Here is a 23,390-nt window from a genome sequence, read left to right on the forward strand (position 1 = left end):
AATAATTTGCATGTTGTGTTACATTTTTTTTTTAAAAAAGCTCTCCTCATCTTGAAATGTGTGGTAGGTTTCATACCTTCAAGGGAAGAAAATGATTGTGTCACACATATAGCAAAATGGGCTTTGATAAAGCCAAATGTTTCCTTGTAATCAAGCAAATAGGCAAAATGGTTGTTGTTCTCCATATAATTTGAAGTAGGTTTTTTGATCTAGAGTACAGTATGTGAAAGGGAATATCCCTGCAGTGTGAAAAATTATTTACTTCTTTTCTGCAGGAATATAGAAAAACAGTGGGAAGGGAATGGGGGAACTGAAGTCAAATGAATGCATTTCCTTCAGTGTGAGTGCTCCAGGTTTTTATTTTTTATTTTGCAAAGGAGAGGGCTGTGTACAAAGAGAAACCCACCCTAAAGCGAAAGTTGGAGCCTGCATATTGAATTGAGCCCTTGTATTGCTTTTGTGCTGTGTAGTAAAAGTCTCTGATTCATGAGTACATAATTGCAGCTTGGAATTAAGGGTATGGAGTGTAGCTGTTTCATTTCAGACCAGCCGAAACTCTGTCCCAGTGTAAATAGGCCTGAGCTTTTAAAGAAAAGTGAACTGAACAGGGTCAGATTGATATACAAAACTGAACACAAAACAAATGCCAGCACCTAGCAGGCTTACTGCTAAGTTGGAAAACTCTGCACAATATGACACAAAGGTGTTATATGCATGGACACATGAACATTAGAAATTGTGTCTGCCAGTTCCTCCCTCCACAGTTTGTGTCTATAACTAGAGGCAACTTCTAAATGCCTTGTCCTCCACACAAGCTTTCTTTGGATTTTATTGACAAGACTGAGAAGATCTTATAGAAATCAAAACATTATTTGATGACAGTTAAATTTAACATTTATCAGGATTTTGAAGCTATATTTCTGCCACAGAACCAGGAACCTAAGTATAGATATGTTGCTGTTTATTGGATCTGACTGCCCTCTGCTTGGCCACCATTGCTGTTTTTACATTAGCACCACAGGCAGCCATTAGGTTGGGTGTAGGATTGCAGCCACATTTATTTATTTTGTGCAAATAAACTACAAGAAATCCATATATAAATGAAATTTCAGAATAGTACCCAAACATATTTAACATCCTAATTCATGCCATGGAAAAGCTCCTATATTAGTTCAATTTCAGACTGTATCTAGTCATCATATGTTCAATTACATAGTATTTTATAGTGATTTCCTTTTATATTTATAGAAAGAGAGAAAGCTTTCTCTGATACAGATCCCCTCCCCCTCATTCCAGGTCAGATACAGATAAACGATCTCATCTGACCTTAAATATATTACCTTCACTTGCTTTTTGAGAAAAAGGAGGTTATATATTTGAGACAATAAGCCCTTTAATTTGCCTCTATTGAAAACCAGAATTGGGAAAGAGGACAGCTATAATTGGAGAAGAAGAAGAGGAGTTTGGATTTGATATCCCGCTTTATCATTACCCGAAGGAGTCTCAAAGCGGCTAACATTCTCCTTTCCCTTCCTCCCCCACAACAAACACTCTGTGAGGTGAGTAGGGCTGAGACTTCAGAGAAGTGTGACTAGCCCAAGGTCATCCAGCAGCTGCATGTGGAGGAGCGGAGACGCGAACCCGGTTCCCCAGATTACGAGACTACTACTCTTAACCACTACACCACACTGGCTCTTTTTACTTCTCCTTATTGATCTATAAAGCTTCTTTAGTTGAAAATATTGAAGCCACTGTAGAGAGTTCCTCCTTAATTTTCCAGTTGACTTCTCTTATTTTTATTTATAAAAGTATTAATATCCTGCATTTCCATTTACAAGAACATGTGGCAGTTAACAACACAAATGTTAAAAGAAAGTATAGCATTAATACATACCACATATATCAATAATCTATTACTTGTGAAGGTGACACCATTTACTTTTAGGTTTATCCTTGGCAGTGCTTTCCATAGTTCAAAGATGGCTGTCATTAAATTTGTAAATATCTCATCCTGGAAACTAAAACAATGGCAAGTTTCCTCACCTCTTTCATTCCAATTCCATATGTTTCTGCCTTGAGATTCCAGATAATATAGATCTGGGTGTAATGATGAACTGAGTGGACAACCAAAGCATCAGTAAAACAGTACTGATAACATAAATTTTCTCTGGCTTCTTTTGACATTCTATTGTTATCATAAGGATATGGTCCTATCTTGGTTGGATTAGTGATGGCACTAGCCCAGAGACATCATTGTGAAGGCAGGAGGTGGGACAGGCTATGTTGACATCAGACTTACTTACACATATAAGTGGTGCCTCAGGTAATGTGCACATTATATAGAGGACAGATCCTGTAGAAAGTGTGCATATATTTAAGTTGAGTCTTGTACACTTTGTAGATGCTCACATAAAGTAGCTAAAATGCATCTTCGCAGGGAATGTATAAAATGATGTTGATTTTTGGTAGTAAATCAACAGCTTTCCATGCCATGGCATTCCACTCATGAATTGTTTCTCATAAGAAGTGTGCATTTCTAAAATGCCACCATTGGAATAGATGTTTTGAGTTTGTTTGTCTGTCTGTTTTGCCTTCAAGCAATTGCTTTAGTGATCAACTTTGAGACTTCCACTCTGGGAAGACATTCCACTAGTTTACAATAATACTGTGATTGATTTGCATATTAATTCTAGAATAAGAACAAATTGATTTTTTAATGAAGAAAATTGACTGGGGAGTGGGAAATGCTAATGTGTTCTGTATTAATTTAACTGTTGTACCCACCCATTCTTTCTAAATGACTACATAATATTCATATAACTTTTAGAAACAAGTGAATAGAGGTTCTTCCAAAAGAGTTTGCTGAATCATCTTGAAGGACTGCTTATATACACATTTGTAGTATGAGTAGACCTGGGTAGGGATGCCTCCCATATTAGGGTGGACAAGTTGCATGCAGTATGGACCGCAGGGGTCCTGAGAATTGGATGCTAAATAATCATGGAGCTTCTAGATAGAAAATTCAAGGCTCCAGCTATGGTTGTCTCAAAGTAAGGCTGCTGGCAGTGCCTCTGTTGTACTTTGTTAGAGGAAGTAGTCGTAGGATTATTCTGCTACATTTCAGTGCCACTGCTGTACACAGGCAGAAGGCATTCTGGGTACTAACTACCAGCATCACAGGGCTCTAGTGACACAAGAGGACAATATTTATTCATTTATTACATTTGCACCACACCTTCCATCCATCATAGAATTCAAGGCAGCCTATGTGGACTTCCAGAGTGGGGTCCTATCCAGGCACTGGGCAGCCTGAATCTACATGGCTGCAGCACAGTGGCTGCATCATGTGCTCTCAGAACAGGAAAAAGGTAGGATGGCACAAATTTAAATGTATGTGACTCATGGGGCCAATGTACCTTTCTGTAGCTTTGCTACAGCTGTGCATTGAAACCCTTTCTCCTAAGGGTCTGTGCTGTGCCAGCGGTGCCATTTCATTCCAAGGGGGTTCTACCTGGTTGTGCAAAGCTTTTATGTCTGGCCTAGTTCCTTGCACTAAACAACTCACCATACAGGCAAGGACTGAGCTATTCTCAGAGTGCCCAGCTCCTCAGTCCAGCTTACCAGTTGCTTGCTTGACTGGCTTCCTGTCTGACCATGTGGCTCATAGGTACCTGCTTACCTGTAGATCATAATCAATGCTGACTGTGGCTGTTACCAGTTCAGTTAAATGCACTGCAAAATTTAAGAGAGGAAGAGAGAGATCCGTGAGGTGTGGGGTGTACAGAGACCCGGCCTTTGAGGAATTAACATATTCATAACTGACTTTGTAGGCACAGAGCTATCATTCTGTTTGTGTGCAACTTCCTTTGTCAGGAGAGCCATCAGTGAAAAACACTTCATTTTCTAATTTCCCCCACCCTTTCCCCTGCATCATTAACACCACGGCACGCCAGGAGAGCTCTGTGTCACAAAACATAAGTTGGAGGGGATACTGAAGTAGCCTTCTGTTTAAGTTTCAAGTTCATTGGCTTTTTTCCAAGTCCTTGTGAATTTCATTTGTGTTCAGATATGAGATCTGTTCACGACATTTCCCTCTCCCTCCCTTCTGCCATCAGTGTTAATTGCTGGGTGTCTGCGATGCGGTGAGGAACTGATACTGTATAAGTGCTCCTATTGCTAACACTACTATTTTAAAATAAGATTTCCCCCCTCACTGAGATAAAAAATTAGAAACATTTGTATAGAGTTGTGAAAGTGAAGGTGCCCAGGGCATGCTCATGAAGGGGCTATCAGGCTGAGAGAACACCATGGTTCTCTTTTTCTTTTCTGGGGTAACTTTTGCTTTTTTAGTGTTAAAGATGGCTGGCTGCTTTGCTTTGACAAATGTATCAAATAACTAAATAAAACAAAGACTTCACTATAACAACATTGGTCTTTTCAGAGCTCTATAAGATGCTGAGAATAAGCTTTCTTGTTCCAGTAAATGACAAATGGTTATCATTTTTCAATAAACAAGTTCCAGTTTTGTGTCTCCTGTTTTCTGATATCTAGTCTCAAGAATCCTCGTTGTGGTTAAGATATTAATTTGCTGTGGGGACATTCCTATGGCAAGAAGCACTGGGATGAGCAGCTTAGGATGCAGGAGATCTCTGGATCAGTGGGCGCTAAGTCCTCAACCCAGGCTCAGCCCAAGATATGTCAGTGTAACTTGCTCATTCTGGCTCAGCAGAGGCTCAGATGGCTGAACCAAGGCAACTGTTAGTTCCCCAACAGGGCATTCCAGGGATGGGACCAGATGGCGGGAACCTTAAACTAAGCCTGTTCAGCTTGATCACATGACCAATCAATCTAACGTAGAACACTATTTTAAAGGCTTATTTCCCTTCTCTCAGGCTTAGGCCAGTGTGGTGTAGTGGTTAAGAGCAGTAGACTCGTAATCTGGTGAACCGGGTTCGCTTCCCTGCTCCTCCACATGCAGCTGCTGGGTGACCTTGGGCTAGTCATACTTCTCTGAAGTCTCTCAGCCCCACTCACCTCACAGAGTGTTTGTTGTGGGGGAGGAAGGGAAAGGAGAATGTTAGCCGCTTTGAGACTCCTTCGGGTAATGATAAAGCGGGATATCAAATCCAAACTCCTCTTCTTCTTCTTCTTCTTCTAGGTAGAGCAGCACCACACCCCGCTCCCCCCGTACTGGGTTCGTTCTGGTGTAACCTTCTGCCAGCTTAACTTAAACCCTCTTCCTTTTTGCCAAACCCTCTTCCTTTTTGCCAACTTGTTGTGCATTATGTCTATTATTAGGAATAAAGAAGAATCTTAATGTACATTCCAGTTCTTTCGTTGATTGTTTTGCTGATTTCCACTTTTCTTGATGATTGGATGGGACCAATTTATAGTCATACCTGGGTTCTCAAACGTAATCTGTTCTGGAAGTCCGTTCAACTTCTGAAATGTTCAAAAACTAAGGCATGGCTTACAATTGGCTGCAGGAGCTTTCTGCACTCAAGCGGAAGCCCCATTGGACGTTCAGCTGCCAAAAAACGTTCAAAAACTGCAACACTTACTTCTGGGTTTTTGGCGTCCGGGAGCCAAAATGTACGAGTACCAAGGAGTTTGAGAGCCAAGGTACAACTGTATATGGTAGGGTGTTCCTATTACTTTTTACATTCCCAACACAAAAGTGCCAGTTATTTTAAACATTAACTATGCTATTAGGAACACTTCTGAAAAGCATCCTTTTGAAACATTTTATCAATATTGTGTAAGTATGAGAGGATGAGTTCAGAGTTTAGTCTTCCTGTTGCAAACATGTTCTGAGTACTTCTATAGGCCAATCATTTTTATAGATAATTTTAGATGCATTCCTTTAAAATGCTGTAATTCTATGTAGAGTTTTGTGCATAGGTATCTTATAGGGACATTTCCTTCTGCATAATTGTGCCCTAGTCTGTGGCCCAGACTGGTATAGTGAATGTTAGATTTTTAATATTATGCCAGCTGGGAATGTTATGCATGAGAAAATGCGGAATCTATCTAATGAATAGAGTTTACCTAATGTGTGCCTTTTGCTAAGAAAGAGTTAAGTGAAGCATTTATACCGTATAAACTTTGCTCTTTTGCATTAAAATGTTTTTATTCATGTTGAAGATTTCTCTTTCACCCATGGCTATTGTTTGTCAGTAACAGCTAGCTTTTGTGAAGTTAATAAATGTGCATAATAAGGACATAAAGGTATGGGGAAGTAATACTGTAATCCTTTTGTTTGGATAATCAGTCTAATGTATGCAAATTAAACCTTATTAGTACTAGGGTTTTGTGTCTGCTTATCAAAATGTGCCATTTTCATGAAAATTGGAAGTCCATTATATAAAGTTATTATTAACAATCATTTAGGAATTATATACGGTATGCAAATTAAAGTTGATTACAACTAATTAAGGGCTTTCTTTGTTATTTGACCTTGTCTGCTTTTTATGTAAATATGTTTCTTTTGGTCTGGCATATTTTTAGACTCAGAAAAGTATATTAAGACAAGTTATATTATGTATTTTAATATTTTTTGTGTATGGCATCAAAAGCCCCTTGCCATTGTCTAGGCACCTTGTTCTTCACTAGTTTGTAGAGACAGATGAGAGTCTGATGCACTTAGCTGGAGGTCTGAGGACTCTGCTTCAAGACTGTATACTGTCAGTGAGAGGGGACAATCACAGCTCCAAGGACCTTCAGCTGAAATTGATCTATAATCCACCATGAAACATAAACAGTTTTCATGCCAGAATACCCTTTTGTTCCACAGTTTATTGAACAGAGTAAGGCTATGAGATACCGATCGCCAGATAAAACTAAGCAATAAATGATCATTCACCCTATTTGCAAGGTGCATTGCAGAATGTAATAGTTCAGTGCCTATCTTGTTGAAACCATTCATCTAAGAACAAATGCTTGTTAACTTTTAAAACATAGCACACCCGGTAACAACAAATCACCTTTAGCAAGGGCTGTTAGAAGTATCAAAATCAGAATGCGAAAGTGTAATTGGAGTTGTGCCGGGCTGAGAGAGGGGCTCAGTATAGAGAATAAATTTATTTTACCTACCATACACTGCATGTTTCTACGTATTGCAGAGGTGGTGAATTAACTGACATGTTAGCCATTTAACCTAGCATGAAGGGCATGCATTAGCTGGCATATTGTCGGCACATCAAAGATAGGTAATCAATATCTTAATGATTCCCATTGTCTTGAAATCTCAGTGAAAAAACCAAAACGAAAGAAGCCTCAAACCAAAAAACCAACCAACAGAGAAGTCTGCAGACATCAATCAGGGAAAGTCATGGAGCATATCACTTATTCTACTTATGTTGTATTGTATTTTGACTGTACGTTTTTAAATTGTATTTTGAATTGTTGTGACCCTTCCTGAGACCTTAGGACAGTGGCGTAGCGTGGGTTGTCAGCACCCGGGGCAAGGCAAGTAATTTGCGCCCCCTAACCCGTGGATTTGCGCCCCCTAACCTGTGGATTTGCGCCCCCTAACCCTAACCCCCAGATGTTGCGCCCAGTGCGGCCGGGGCCCCCTGCACCCCCCACGCTACGCCACTGCCTTAGGATGAAGGGCAGGTAATATTTTAAAATATTACCGCAGGGACGCGGGTGGCGCTGTGGGTTAAACCTCAGCGCCTAGGACTTGCCGATCGCATGGTCGGCGGTTCGAATCCCCGCGGCAGGGTGCGCTCCCGTTGCTCGGTCCCAGCACCTGCCAACCTAGCAGTTCGAAAGCACCACCGGGTGCAAGTAGATAAATAGGGACCACTTACTAGCGGGAAGGTAAACGGCGTTTCCGTGTGCTGCTCTGGCTCGCCAGAGCAGCTCCGTCACGCTGGCCACGTGACCCGAAGTGTCTGCGGACAGCGCTGGCTCCCGGCCTATAGAGTGAGATGAGCGCACAACCCCAGAGTCTGTCAAGACTGGCCCGTACGGGCAGGGGTACCTTTACCTTTACCTTTTTAACCCTTCCTGAGACCTTAGGATGAAGGGCAGGTAATATTTTAAAATACACCTACTCCTACTAATTTTGTCTTAATGGCTGCATTTACATGCAACACTAATTACTTGTTTATATGTCCTCCAAAACTCGCACCCTCGCCTTTCTCCTGCACACCTGTGAAAAGATAGGAAGTTCATACTTGTATTTGACTAACTGTGGTTTAGTGTGCCATCTGAATCCTAAACTGAGGTTAATTTGAACTCTGCTTAGTGAACAGAAGCCAGCTTCATAACCTATGATTTGAAGTTGACTTGTTTCCACCACCATTGCACCAAGCAAAAATGTTTCTTTTTAACCAGGCCTTTGGTTGATTTGATTGACATCCTATGCCCTTTTAAAATGTAGGGTTTTTTTGCGGGGTTTTTGTGGTGGGAGGGGGAGAGAGGTGTGTGTGTGGGAGCGGAATATTAATCACTTATTGTGCAAGTTTGGATAACACTGCAAGCAGTGATTAATCTAAGATGGAAGTGAAAGTTTTCAACCTCCTCCTTAAGGGCTGACTAGGTTTAGGATGAACTATACAAGCTTGTGGGGTGACTCGACTTGTTCTTATACAAAACTATGGTTTAACATTACATCCAACCTGGAATGTGATACAGTTGCTGTCATATTCTGCTTCAGAAGTAGAGAGGTGAGCAAACTGAAGCAAGACATGGGCCCTGCCCATAGGTTAATGTAACTAAGAGTGGGTTTTAATGTCTTTGTATGTCCCTTTGGCTGTGTAAATATTATCATTTACTCTGTATCCAGTGCATCACTGCCACTGCTTCTGAAGCCATGTGCACACAACAATAGCCACAATCCAATCCTGTAGCTTCTTAAAAAACACTACTGTTAGATGTGTTTCCCCTCAAAACAGTTCCCATTCGAACTGAAAGTGTAAGGTACATTAACTTCACAGTTGAACTGAGGTGTGTACATTTGAGACAGCTGTTGCGCGTGCACAACATTTCCTATATATTTATTTTCTGTTAACCTTACACAAATTGCCAAAGTGCTTCTGGCCTTTGTTCTCCTTTCTTGTTCCCAGAACCAGCAACTCCTGTTACTTGCAAAATGACTTGGAAACTGCCACGTGATCCTCAGAGAGCGAGAGAGACTCAAAGACAACAAGACAACAAGAATTAGGTAGGCTGAGTCCACTTAACCCCCTACCCTATTTCATCCCTGGATTGCTCACATGTGCACTAAACACAGTCCATGGTAAACAATGAGAGCTGGAAAGGTATGACAATGTAGCTGTGGATGTCCGGAAACATTATACTGATAATGATTGTTCCCATAGCACCTTTTGTAGTAGTACTACATATCTCATAACCAAAACCAACAGTTGAAAAAAGAGTAATTTTCCCCAACAGCCTACAAAAATATTAATCTATATGGATTAGAGGAATGTACAGTAGTCAGAAACATGTAGGGTAATGGTTCAGTGAAGCTAATGTAATATAAAGTATGAATGTCAGATGGCTTTCTGTAGGAAAGGTATTCCAGAAATAATCTTATACTGGGGGTAGCCAATGTGGTACCCTCCAGATATTGTTGAACTCCCAGCTCCCTTCAAACCTGGCCAGCATGACCAAATATCAAGCATATTGCAGTTGTGGAAGGAACCCCATGGGGCAACTGTAGCAGCAAAACCAGATGCCTTCATCTGCCCCAGTTGCAATGAATCAGGCATAGGCAAACTCGGCTCTCCTGATGTTTTGGGACTAAACTCCCATCTTCCCTAGCTAACAGAACATGTCTCTTCCATATCGCTCTGTATGCCCACAGAAGGCACTGTAACTCTCCAACGATTTGACTCTGCTCCTGATGGCGCACACTTTCATTGTTTCTCGAGACAGATGGATGCCAACAAAAGTCCAGCAACATCTGGAGAGTATCACACTGGTGAAACCTTCCTTATAAACACTTACCTGGGTACAATAGCCATGGAAACTGTAGATAGATTTGATGGGTTAGAAATGTTCTATTTAAGAGAATTGTGTCAAGCAGGTCATTGTGACATTTGTACAGAAGAGCAGAGTTTATGAAGAGGCACCTGAAAGTCATTGTAATTGCTTAAGAAGAGTTGCTCATTTGCATTAGAAAACAGCATGGACAGCAGAAGTATTGCAAGCGAAGGCTAAAAATAAAATAAAATAAAATAAAATAAAATTCCAAACTCCTGAACTCTTTTAATTCAATCAGAATTTAATATGCAATTAAAACTAATTATCTCATAATGAATGTAGAGACACATGATTATTGCATCATTTCCATAAGAGACTTGCATATTAACTTGTATAATTTTTGGTTTCACAATGGAGGTGGAGGGTTAGATGATTTTGTCTCCCAAATGCCTGCATTTTCTTCATGACCTTGTTTGTGGTGGTGATTGTACGGCTGGGAAGGCATCTCAAATGAATTTAGGCAGCTGCAGTATTAAAAGTAGATTTCTTTGAACAGAAATACACTTTAAATGTTGCTTTTCTCCATCGGCTTCAATAAGCAAAATCAGAACTTTGTGATGGATAAACCCAGCTGCTCGAAAGTGTAAAGAGAAGGAAGTGATTTGAAGAACAACCCACAGATAAGCAGATGCAAAAAATAAATACATACTGTACCTCCTTGGTAGCATTGAGAAGAACATTGAGATAATATGGAAAAACATGAAAGAAGGTAATACAGATATCAGAATAGCCTCCCACAATCCTTGTGTGGGTAGCCTTTTAGTACTTCTAATGAGAACAGAGATGTTTTGGAATGCAAAGCAGGAAACATTGCTATCTGAATTTATTGCTGCATCTCATTTAAGATCCTTTCATTTCCTATTGGCAAGGCTTCATTTTAGGAAACCTGATTAAAACTAAATAGTCAAAACTCCCCTTGTGCATTATTCGACTGTTTTGTGTATAACGGATTGCATGTTGCCCTATGATCTAGGACCATTCTGTGTTAACCACCCTCCCCCATCTGTATAAAACTTTTATCTTAATAACACTCCCATTCACTTGCATCTTTGTCTATCAGAATGGTTCGGATGGTCACTTTTTGGATATTTGAAGCCAATACTATACATGTGTTTCCATGTGTAAACCATAAGGAACTATAAACATGATACTAACTTCAGGGAAGACTTTTGGTTTGTGTGATGATCCTTGAAACCCATGTGTTGATTACCTCACTTACTATGCAGAAATATCTAAGGTGGAATAGTTTGGCAGCTGGGAAACTCTTTTTCAATATTTATTAATGGTATAACCTTTTAAAGAGTAATACTTTATTATTTATGGCTTTAGTATAGCTTTAATATGGGCCTCTTCAGGCTTGATGCTTAGTTATGCAGGTCTGCCATGTTTGACAAAGCATATTGTAAACCTAAAGGTAAAGGTATCCCGGACCATTAGGTCCAGTCGCGGACAACTCTGGGGTTGCGTCACTCATCTCGCTTTATTGGCCGAGGGAGCTGGTGTACAGCTTCTGGGTCATGTGGCCTGCATGACTAAGCTGCTTCTGGTGAACCAGAGCAGCACACGGAAATGCCGTTTATTGTAAACCTAGACAACAGCAAAATAATGATATAGGTCATCCCCTAGAGATATGATTTATTCAGACAAAATAATTATGATCAGCAGTTCAAAACATCCCAATAACTTGTTGCATATCAGTTGTGATCTGCTCTAGTGATTGACTGAATTGCTATGATGTCATTCTAAGACTGCATACATATGATACCTTTAATTAAAGCACATTTGAAACAAAGAATTATGGGCATTGTAATTTGCCCCTCACAGAGGTACAGTTCCTAGCAGGTGTGCCAACTTGAATGAAATATGGGGGGAGGCAGGTAAGCCCTGCCCTGCACAATCAGTCACACGACATGGCACCCCCCCCATTTGAATGGCAATATCCATCAACCTCAATGGGGCAGTGCCCTCAAATATTTTATTGGGGGGGGGTTAAGAGACCTCAGCCCCTAGGTGTTGGCTCCTATGATTCCTAGCAACCTTTAACAAACTACAGAATTCTTTGGGCAGGAGGAGAGGATGTGTTTTGAATTTGCTCTAAAGTTATAGCATGTAACAAATCCCTAGAATGAAATTTCAGTGACATAATTTCAAGTAACAATGTGGTTGTTATGAGAGAAGTGAAGATTATTGTGAGGAAGAGAGAATTAGAAAGACTGTGTCGGCAGGCAGAAATGTATAGGAGGAGAAAGGGGAGAACTGTACCCTTGTTGAATGTTGCATGTGAATAGTAATGCAAGTGTACAGCTCAACAATTTGTTACAAATGTATACAGGTGCACACTTGTTGAATGTAATGTGTGCACATATCTTAATGCAGGGCATAAATACAGTATGTAGAATGAGAAGCAAGGCCATACTTTTAGCTCCCTCCTCCAAGATTACATTTTTTTCTTTCACCAACAGCATATTGCAGCTATGGAGTCTATAGAGGACAGTTTCTGATGGGTACATCATCTACAATGGGGGAAGGCAAATACAAACCAATTGCCTTAGCTCCCCCCCCCATGAAACGAAAAAGGCAATCCATAAACATGTGTGATGATGCCTCATACACTGTCTTCATAATAGGCAAATGAAAGTAGGCAAAGAGCGTATACGTATATTATTCATTTTGATATATAACATTATGGAGTAGCTTTAGAATGTGGAACAAGTTTTGTAATAGGGTGAAAATAGGGCGATAACTGTCACCATAATGGGTTGATCTCTTTCTGCTTAATTTTCTTTTAAGATTCCATTTTGCAACAGAGGAGAGCAGCTCTGTAGTTTGTGTTTCAGGACAAGTGTTTCTATTTCCCCCCCAATTAGATTGTCAACCTTTGATCTTATGTCTTATCAAGCCCCTTCCCTTTCTGCTATCCTGGAATGTAATAATTGCTCAGCAGTGCTACAAAGTATTTCAGCTTTAAAGAACACCATGATTTATCTAAGTATTTGTTTGCTGGAGAGCACTGGGTCTTCAAGTCTGGGTAGGAGGAATCTTATGCTGGATACCTACCCAGCCTGTCACTGAAGACACATTTATCACAAGCATAAATTTTCACAAGTTCATTGGAGAAGATGCTTGAATGGAAATACCATGAAGCCTTATCAGCTAAATAACAATGCATATTAGAACACCCATGACATATCTGTAGGCATTAATTTATGTTGGAAGAACTGGAGCTCCACAGAACAGGCAGACTTACTAAACTGACAGATCACCAAGAGGGTTATGGGCTCTAACAGGAACATGGCTATTAATGTATTAATAGATGGTCTGTAGTTGTTAGGAATGAATGAACGAATCTATCATTTTTGCTCCTCTCAGTTTCTCATTTCTAGTTTAGTTCACCCAATTTCCACATCAGTTTGCAGTGTTAAAAAAAATGCGTGAAAATTCAAATGCATTTTTATGGGTGTTTTACCTAATGTACACATTTTTGCAAGCTGTTTTCTTAATACATTAATTTCATTAATAACATTTGTGTGTGTGTACTTTCTATTAAGGGACGCGGGTGGCACTGTGGGTAAAACCTCAGTGCCTAGGACTTGCTGATCATAAGGTCGGCGGTTCGAATCCCCGCAGCGGGGTGAGCTCCCGTCGTTCGGTCCCAGCTCCTGCCCACCTAGCAGTTCAAAAGCACGTCAAAGTGCAAGTAGATAAATAGGTACCACTTTATAGCAGGAAGGTAAACGGCGTTTCCGTGTGCGGCACTGGTGCTGGCTCACCAGTGCAGCTTCGTCACGCTGGCCACGTGACCCGGAAGTGCCTTCGGACGGCGCCGGCTCCCGGCCTCTTGAGTGAGATGAGCGCGCAACCCTAGAGTCGGTCACGACTGGCCCCTATGGGCAGGGGTACCTTTACCTTTTTACTTTCTATTAATAAATACATTTTTCTGTGCATGTCTTTTGGTATCACAAAAACTGGAAAAGTGTGAATTTCAATTGATAGCTACATTTCAGTTCACAAGTTTGTTTGCAAAATGCAAATGAGGGAGGTTTGCATGAAAACTGAGAACTGAACAAATCCCCCCCCAATATATATATATGCATCTGTAGTTATCCTAATACTGTAGTAAATCGCTGTACGGTAGTTTCTCATTGGCCACACCCACACATCCACCTGAATTAAGGCAGGAAAAATTGAAGGGTTGAATTCCTAATAAACAATGTTATATGAACTGTAAGTTATATCTGTGTATAATATACATGTTTGTAGGCTTTCTAAGATTCTCAGATGGAGACGCCGTTCTGGTAGAGTAACAGTATGCCAGGAGATACCCGTAGCAAAACTGTGTGGGTGATATCTAGTGTTAGTTAAACTCAGAGGAGAGCCAATGGAGTTAAGTAACAACTTCATTTATTTCAATGAGTCTGCTCTGAATATGTCTTAGTTGGATATCACCCTATGTAAGTAAGTATGCCTAGCAGTCTAACCAATTTTCATATTGGGGATAAAATAATACCTCCTGCTTTACAAATCTGTAGCGTATGGTCCATACTTAGATGGTTTCCCTACATGATGCCTATTGGCCATGTGAGCTGGTCACAAGGTTCAGGAGCGTGGTTTCTCTGCTCCAGTTCATGCGATCTCTATACTAAACTCCATTCTAGAATAAACATCAGCAGAAGACAACTGTTCCTGAACTCATAGCCACGTTGGAGCTTCCCAGATGAGTGTATGAGTGGAGAAATAGTATCTTAGGCCAAAGACTAGGGATTAGTAGTTAATATACTTCCCCACTGCAAATATTTTAATGCAGTTAAATCAACTTGCAGCAATATTCAAACCAAATTATGTTGTCTTGCCTTCTCATTCCCAAGTCTCAGCACACATTGTTCTTTGTTTTAATTAGTTTTTATTGGGGGTTTTTTGTATTACAAAGCAAACAGATAAACAGGGAACGGTGCATCTCTTGTCTCTACTTGCAATTCATAGCCTTTTTCATGGTTCATTTACATTTGGTGAGAGACATTTTTGTCATAGACATCTTACAGTTGGGGGAAAGGAGAGGGGGAGTGAGATGGGGCTATTGTTCTTTTATTCTACTGCCTCTTCTTAGTGTGTGTGTGTGGGGGGTTGTGTCAGCATCACATGAGTAGATGTTTTGTTTCTGTTTTTATTTATTTTTATTGATTTTGCAAGAGGTTAGGGGTTCCTGAGCTTGGTTGGGGGTGTTTAGCTGATTGCAATGTGGCTTATTTGTGTGAGGGAGGTGGGCTAGGTTGTTGGGTCAGGTTAGCCATATTGATTTGTATGCTGTTGGAGAGGATAGGTCATTGTCCTGTTGTACTGCATATGTACTAAAGGGGAACCACTCTGGGGTGAAGGAATCCTCCGTAGCTTGTCCCTGTGCTAGTTTGAATTTGTTGGTTAACTTTTCTAGTAGGGCCATTTCCCATACATTTTGATAGCTGTGGTCTATGTTCACTCCTGATAGGTGCTTCCAGTGTCTAGTTATGATATTTCTAGCTGCTGAGAGTAAGTGACTTATGAGTTCCTTGTAGTGTGTGTGTGTGTGTGTGTGGTTGTCCCAGAAGATTCAGATACAAAGATTCAGATACAAGATTCAGATACAAGATTCAGATACAAGATTCAGATACAAAGGGTGAGTTCTGGAGTTACAGCTGCTATTTGTTGTTATAAAATGATAATCAAGTGAAAGTTTCCAAATATCAGGAACCAGAAGTATCTTGAGTTATTAACAATTTAGGGTTGCAATCCTATACCCATTTACCTGGCATTCAGACTGACTTCTAAGTAGATATGCATATGACATTAGTATCTGTGAAACATAATCCCCAATTTAAGATTTGGTTACCTCATGTATAATGTGTCCCAGCCATTATTCAGATACTTAGACGATGTCTGTTAATGTTGCTAAGCCACTCCATGCTCTTCTCCTGTTGTGCAATAAAACTCCAACTTAATTGGACTGCAAATTGATAAAATATTGGTTAAAATTGTATTGTGTCATGCTGCTGCTTGTGTCTGTAGATCTGAATTAAAATTAATTCACAAAATTTGCTTAATGGAAGTGGCCTCATGTGCTTGATGCATTATGGCCTAGATTTGCTCATCCCATTAAATCATTAAACTACTGTTTCTACTTTGAATGATGGCTAAGAACTGAGAACAAGGACCCTCCAAAAGATTCTTGGCATTGTCCCCTCAGAACCCAAGTAGCATTCTGAAGAATGAGACTATCTGGTTAATCAGGCTTGAGAGCTACCTTTTTAACCTGCAGAACGTTTTGAAACAAATGTCTGAGATGTCAAGGTCAAGGTGTTTGATGCAAAAATGATACTGGACTAGATTAACAACCACCATTTGTATTTAAGTATTATTCAGCTTGTAGTCTAGACTGTGGCTGAGATCCAAATAGCCATGAAGATCACCAAAAACATCCTTGACTTTGGGGAGTGGCTTGGTGGATGCCAGAAAGGTTGAAGTTAGGTGGGGCTCTGAAGCCATGCTGAATGTTACGGCTGCTAGCAATTCCTTAGGGCAGAGGTTTTCCAATCTTTCTGAGTCCATGGCTCCCTTGATCTACTACATTCTTTCTGCAGCACCCCTGTGGGGCTCAGAAAGCTTCTCACCCTTTTTCTGAACAAAGAACAATGAAACAAGGATGCATTTCAAATAAACAGTACAAAAACAATTTTGTCATACCATAACAGAGCAATAACATAGCCAAACTATAGCAGATGTAATATACAAAATCCCCCCCACACATTCCAATAGTTTATTTCAACAGCATGCAGCACCCAATTGCAAAAAGAACAAGTGAGCTTTGTGGTCCTAGAAGCACCCGTCCCATGATGTTCCTCACCGTCCTTCTCCTGCAGCAGCTTCTTCCAAGGGCAAAGGGTGGAGTAGCTGGAAACACCATTCCCCACGATAAAAAGCAAACTCTGCCCCAGTAAACATATCTTAAAAGGAAAAACTTATTTTAAAAGGCAGTTATATATGAATTAACTGGATTATAGAGAACTTCTCATGAGGGATAGGAGGCATTATATAGCTAGAGAATAAAGCTGGCCATCTATGCTGAAGGTTATGGGCAGTATTCAACTAAATAATGGCATGAGCGGAATGACTTCCACTTGCACAGCAGCAGGACTCCCCTCTTCTCTCCTCGCCCATGCATACACCCCCCCAAACTTGCTCTAGAGGGATGGGGACCCCCAAAACAGATTTAGGGTGAGTGCGGGGGGAATGGAGAGATGGGCAAGTCACCGCACATGTGCAACTACTTTGTTGCATACCATCCTAAGTACTAGCAATGCTGGACATTGTACTAGTACCTGGACGTTGCCAGACAGTTGCTGAAATGGATGTCTGGAAGAATATGTCATAAAGCCTTAAAGCACAGCCAACATGGTGCCCAGTTGGCTGGGCTGGAGGCCCTTAAAAAGGTCAAAAGGACATTACATTATCTGCACATGGATTAAAGAAGGATTGGGTTTGTTTCTGGGCTAAGAATATAAGTCTTGAAGAAAACAGTTTCTCAGTTACAGTGTTGGAATCCCCTGTTCTACATTAATCTCTCTTCTATTTATCGAGACGATTTCTGAGTGAAACAATAATCATTTTGTTACATGTAATGCGCTCCCTAGAATCTCTAAGGCATTTTAACATGAGCACCAGGCTAAAACAGGTCTTCACAGGTGGTGGCATTTCTTTTAGCTTCACGATGTTGGCATTAAACAGGAATTTCTTTCTCTCAGGTATTTCAAATAATATTCATGAATTATAAATAAAAGGAAGGAAAACAAAATTCCTGTTCAGGTTTATAGCTTCCATTTATATTTAGTATTGAACAACAATAATCAAGTACCATGTGATTTGCAACCCCCTCCGCATGTAACAAGCTCATCATTGTACAATTTTGAGTAAAAGCTAAAAGGATAAAAAAGCCGTAAATATCAGACAAGGGAAAAAGAAAGAGAAAGGAAAAATAAATAACAGGATAATATTTTAATGGACTGCCGATGAATCGGAACAAAACTCCTGCCAGTGCTGGTACACTCCATTCTTAGAATCATCAAGCCACCGTCTCTTTGGTATTGTCAAGATCTGTATATCATATCTTTCATTGCTCTTTATTTGTCTTTGTCTCCCTCCGCTTGACTGGTAACATACAGTAGCCTTGCAATGTATACTTATTTCAAGACTGACTGCAGTGGTTATAAATACCTCTCTTGGACTGAAAGAGGCAAGTTAAAAAAGAAGCAATAAGCTTTAGTGGATGGGATACTAAGCTGCTTCAGAATAAGGGGTTTCTGTCAATGAAGCATCATGAAATAAAAGTGCCAGCCTTTTCACTTCTTATAGCCTGAAAGAAGAAAATCTTTTATCAGAACAGGTCTAAAGTGGTAATGAGTGTCTTTGCCTCTGACAGGCTATTGGAAGCATAACTTGGGTAAAGGATACAGGCTCCAATAAGTTAGATACTGGAGCTGAAGTAGGACTATGGGACATTATTTTTACAGTCTGTTTGTACCTTAAAATAAAATAATGTTACATTAACATAGAACAGGATCTGGTTGAAATAAACAAAAGGACCTGCCCAAATCTGATCTGGAAATAATCTGGACAAAACAGATTTTATCCTCTAGATATCCCCTGACTATGTGCAATGTTAATCTAGACCACCTTGAACAATTTGATACCATCAGCCTGTTGGGACACCTTACTGCTCACCCCAACACCAGTCCTCTATTGCTTGTTGTCCAAATTCCAGTAATCTCCCTAGCTGTTCTGTTTCTGGGGTATTAAAATATTTGTTGTTGTTGATTTTAATATTTTTTGTAATGTGCTCCTTGAATTCTCTCCTCCCCCCGCATCCCATGTTGATTGTTTGAATTTCTTTCCCCAATGTTTATGTTCTCATTTGGACTTCAGTTTCTAAAGAAACCCTTCTTTTCTTGAATATATTCCTTGATTCTGCTCAGTAAACCATGCTGGCATCCTCTTAGTCTTGTCCTTTTTCTGATCTGTATACATTTTAGCTAAGTTTATGTTGTTTGTGGTATTGAAAAAAACCATAGCATTATGGAGACATTTGACCCTCTTGACTTTTCTTTTCATAATAAGCTGTTTTTCATAACAAACTGTTCTTTGTGCCTGCTGAGAAATTGTCCTCTTCTCTTCTATTTTTCCCTCACCTGTGTCCTAAATCTGACACAGCCCTCACTCTGCTGGATTTAGCAAGTGTAAGAGCTATGTGTACTGAGGCCTTTGAAGTGAATTGCTTCCCATATGTTCAAGGCAAAATGCTATTCTTTCTACAATGGAGTGCAGAACCTCTAGCCCATTGTCCAAAGCTGGTCCGCCAGCAGGGCCAGCCCAAGACATTTTGCAGCTTGAGGTGAACCAGAAAATGGCACCCCTGGAAATCCTGGGAATTGTATTTTGTTAAGGGTGCTGGGTTAGATCAGGGACTATTGAGCTCAAGAACCACCTGTAGCCCTCCAGGCCTCTCTGTCAGTGTTCAGGCTACCCCCTCTCCTGCTTTGTACCTACTGGGAGTGTGTTTTACTGACTGAAATGTGTCTTTGGATGGAGAGGAGGTGCTGGGGTGGTGGGGCAGCACTCAGCCCTGCTTCCTTGCCTCCGCTCCCCATGCTGCCTCTTTTCATTTTGTTGAATGACCTCTCAGCTTTGCACCATGGCTTACTAGCTGGAGACTGAAACTGCTCTCTTGCAGAGCTTGGCGCATGCCCACTAGGAGGCAGCTGGGCACTCAGCGTGGTACTTGCATGAGATTCTGTGGGTTAGCGGTTTGATAGAGGTATGGAAAGGAAGGGAAAGCATGGTGCCATGAAATGGGGAGGAGAAATGCTATGGCGAAGCAAGGGGGACAAAATGGAGAAGGGAAATGGGTCTGGGGAAGGAGAGGGAAAGCGTGTGGTGAAGCATGGGGCGCTTCTAAACCAGGTATTGACAAATATCGTCAGATAAACAGTGCTAAGCAGTGTGTGTATATGAAGGCTGAGGAAGGCAAATCGGTTTTTTATACGTGAAGGAAACTAAGGTCTAGGTGAGCTTGATAATGTGATGCTGTTTATTTTGGGAAGATGCATAGTGGTCCTTTCGTAAAGGAGGCTGTCAGGCTCTCTGACACTGCTAGAGAAGGCCTTATGAGTGCCAAAGTAATTAGATAAGCAGCAGATCAATGAGGCAGAGAACAAAAGCCTTCATCGCTGCTCCACACTCTTCAGTTCTCTCCTGTTTCCTTTTCCCTTTATAATTTTTTCATTCTTCTTTGTCTTTCTCTCTTAGCCACTTGCCTTATTCTGACAACATGATTACTTAATACTTACCTGCCAAATTAACTGACTTATTTTACCAACTGGGTGGATATGCAGTACCTTGACACTTGCTATTTGAGGAGCTAGCAGCTTTTGTTTCGGTCCGTGATGTATAAATAACAATAAAAATACATAGTGATGATTTGCTTTTCCAGAAATCTATATATGTTCTGAGTAACAAAGAGGTGGATATTATTTCTCTTTTGCCTATGTATTACAACAGTTGTGATAAGGGGGGAAAAGCAGCAATCCAACAGGACATCCCCAGATAACTATTTGCCATTTCTATATCCATGCAAAGGAAAGCTTATAATGCAATTACAATGACTGGTCACTTTAGCCCAGGAGTGGTGGTGACCTAACCCCCAAGCCTTTATTTGTTCCCTCAGTATAGCTACCAAATTTGCTGGTGGCAAGGAAATATGTAGCGACAGCTGTTAAACACACACAGGATCCTGCTTTATCAGGCCATGGGTCCATCTAGCTCAGTAATGTCCACATACTGATAGGTAATGGCTCTCCAGGGCTTCAGGCTGGAGTCTCTTTGAGCCCTACCAGGAGATGCTGGAGATTGATAGAATGCAACCATTCCATGGGTTCCCCAGCAAGAGCATTTGAAGAGACAAGAAGAAAAGGAGCATAGATAGACCAAAATAAAAACTGTGATCTTGCATATCTCTCTTTGAAAGTCTCAGATTCCACCTAAAAACAAAGTGGACATTCCAGTATAAAGCTGTTTACTGTTGTCAGGGAGAGTCAGGCAAATATTATTAAAACCATTTACCCTCCTTTCCTCCAAAGCAATTCAAGATGGAGTGTTTTCAAGAGTTAGAGGGGATTAAATGGGCTTTACGAAAACCTCTTCTAGAAATTCATTACTTGTAAATTTGGCCTACCAATTATTTCTCTTGGGCTAATAACAATTTGCATCATATTTGTTGTATGATTTTACCAGTATATCAATGAATTTACTGGTGGAATGATCCTATACAGGTGTTAAAGGGTCCACAAGATGACACAAAGTGGGGGGTGGGTTTGCTGGTCTGCCTCCCCTGTTGTCTCCAAGTCACCTGGCCCTGCCATTATTGCAGAGAGCAGCTGTCCACAAGAACAGCATCCCACACTGTAGACATTCTCCTCTTACTAGGGCCAGGTGATGGTGACATAATAAAGGGATAGCAGTGAGTTAGCATTCCACATGACCCTCATTTGCAGTAATACCTGAATGGACTCTAGTGATTCTAGGATCAACTGCTGAGCATCATAGTTGACCAGGGATGTGAACTTGATTTTTCCACATCTAAATGCAACCATCTAGCAGCTGCATCACCACACAAAGAAATTAACCTTGAATCTTGGTTGTGTAGAGCACGAAGAGTTTTGGAATGCTTAGCCTCGCATTAACTTGCCATTTCTACTGTGTGTTTCCAAGAAAGCCTGAACTTAAAATAGGAAACGTTTAAATATTATTTCTATCTGCCTTGATCAATGTGAGACAGAGAGCAAAATGTAAGGGGATTTCAGGAGATGAGCCCCTGGAAAATATCTGTCTAGGACAGGTTGCTGTCAAGTGATCAATTTAGGCAGAATAGATGGGAACATTGATGATAATGTCCTTTGGGGACTACAGATTTGCAGTAGCACTTAAAACTCCCTTGATGTTTGGCAGTACGTATTACAACTCGACACAAAACACTGAATTCTTTTTATCTAGAAGCATCTCAATTTTGAATCAAGTTCTGGTTATTTAAAACATCAAGATTTTAGTGTGGATACAAGTTTCAGAGTTTAAGGGAAATGAAAGTGTGAGTGTGTGAGAGAAATAATATGATGGGAATAAAGTCTTCAGTTACATTACTCCTTTGCCTCACAATACGGATATAATTAATATATGCACGACTACTTGAAAATTACTTATTTCCACAAATTTGCATGGTGAACATTTGTTAAATGAATACTTGAAATTGCCTTAAATTTTTTTGAAAGAAAAAAGGTATTAGTTTCAGGGTGATTTTGGGATGACTGCTAAAATGTAGTGCATAATATAAACCTTAAATATTATTTTTTATTTTTGTGAACTTTCTTGGTGGAATGCTCATATTAATTGAAGAGGGAGTTGGCAGCAAGTTTTGCCAATGCAGCTTTCAGCAGGCCCATGAAAATTAACACCAAAGAGCACAGAAGAGGGTGCAGGGGCTATGGGGGAAAGGGAGAATTTAGAGTTGCCATATTCTGAAAAGCAAAAAAGAGAACAAACTTGTGTATGGATCCAGGGGATGCTGTGGCTTTAAACGATTCAGAGGCAATCTGGTTGCTTTCCTCCCCACCCCGCTTGTACAAATGTCCCCTCCCAGCTCCCCTGCCTCGCTTGATGCCACCACTCTTTTGGTGAACTTCAGGTTACCCTATGTCATGTCAGAGGAGGCCTGACTTAAAACTCACAAAATGCAAGCTTTTAGGTTTTTATTTATCTATCGTAGTCATCATATTTAAATCACCAAAAAGCCCCTCAAGACGGCTTACAAGAAATGATGAAAAACATAAAAAGACATTATAAAAGTGCAGTTAAAATTAATGAACAGACCAAGGACTCAGCTATACAGTTGCAAATAAAATGTTTAAGTGTGCTTTAAGTGCAATATACAATGTGACACTAGATGGCAATCCATGGAGCCTTATGGAAAATTTAATGTATTTTTTAAAACCCTTTTTTTTTTTAAAAAAGTATTTTTAGATTGGTTTTTATATGTGTCTAGATTCCACCCAAGTGCCAGCCTGATATGGCAAAATGCAGACTTGGGAAGCATGGAAAAATATAGGTTTCTCTCTATCTGCCTGCAGGATAAAATAGAAGTAGCCTTGTGGATATATCCATTGGGAAGAGGTCTCCCTAGAAAAAGCTAGTCAGAGATGGTGTTAACATCTCCACATGGTCCCAATGTACAGGGTGTGTTTGGGGCAGGAGGTCCTTCCTAAGGCACCCCAGATCTAGGCTGTTTAAGGCTTAAACACAGGGATGGAAAACCTGATCATATT

The 23,390-nt window shown here is 40.4% G+C and overlaps 1 long non-coding RNA gene across 1 annotated transcript in view; it reads left to right on the top strand.

The window, feature by feature from the left end:
- LOC310704624 overlaps positions 1 to 23,390 on the top strand; it is a 538,844-nt gene that overhangs the window by 25,093 nt on the left and 490,361 nt on the right. Inside the window, exon 2 of the long non-coding RNA XR_014524929.1 lies at positions 9,075 to 9,172. This is a non-coding gene — a long non-coding RNA (uncharacterized lncRNA). The remainder of the gene's footprint in view (positions 1 to 9,074; positions 9,173 to 23,390) is intronic.

This window comes from Podarcis liolepis (genome assembly GCF_965112155.1).
Source record: "Podarcis liolepis genome assembly, chromosome: 4".
Lineage (NCBI taxonomy): Eukaryota > Metazoa > Chordata > Lepidosauria > Squamata > Lacertidae > Podarcis > Podarcis liolepis.